This window comes from Orycteropus afer, unplaced genomic scaffold, assembly GCF_000298275.1.
Source record: "Orycteropus afer afer isolate SDZICR_OR568_19922 unplaced genomic scaffold, OryAfe1.0 scaffold00037, whole genome shotgun sequence".
Taxonomy (NCBI): domain Eukaryota; kingdom Metazoa; phylum Chordata; class Mammalia; order Tubulidentata; family Orycteropodidae; genus Orycteropus; species Orycteropus afer.
The window spans coordinates 12225764-12226642 of record NW_006921624.1 but is presented as its reverse complement, the minus strand read 5'-3'; positions in this window follow the sequence as shown (position 1 = coordinate 12226642).

Here is an 879-nt window from a genome sequence, read left to right as displayed (position 1 = left end):
CAGTTTGAGAAATGCCGAGCGTGTTCTTCCCTTTTGGTTTTCAGACTCCAGGTCTTTGCACATTTCATTATAGTAATTGGCTTTGTCTACTCAAGATGCATTCTATAGTATGCACTTGTTGAACATTTGAAAGCTTACATGTGCTAGGCAATGCTGATGTAATGATGAACAAGACAAACATCACTTCTGTCTTCATGAAGCTTATAGTCTGGTGGGATATGATTGACATTAATAACAGGTGATTCAGGGTGTTATGAATACACAGCAGGGAAATTTAAGCAGATCTATCACTCTCTATGGAGCTACCTTGGGGTGAACTCTTAGACTTCTACACTAGCTTCATGAGTAAGAATAATTTCAAACTCCTTCTAAGTAATTTCACTCTGTCCTCTTCCAGTTTAAAATCTTTCAGTCTCCCCTTGCCTGCAGAATCCTGCTCATGTTTTTTTGCAAGTCCTCACTGGCCTGGACTTGAGCTTTGCGTTCAGCCTTTGATTCCACTAAATTCATACCTCCACTCTGGGGGCACAAGTTTATTCTGATCTTCTGTCTGCTTATTCCTTCCCTTACATTTTGTGTCTGGAGCACTCCACCTCAACACAGCTTACATCTCTTGCTCTTACAACTGAAAATTATTTTCCCCAAAAGTTGCTGGTCAAATATTTCTTCTCTGAGCTCCCATCCCCCACTTCTAGTGTGAAATATTTTCTGCTTTTTGCTGGTGGGTTTCATAGCAGGCTACAGCCTGGTCAGTAATGAAGAATAATAACTATTATTATTATTATTTTTATTAGGATTTGGGTGAAGATTTACAGAGTAAATTCACTTTTCATAGAGCAGTTCACATATACTTTGTCTCATGTCATTGACCAAAATTTA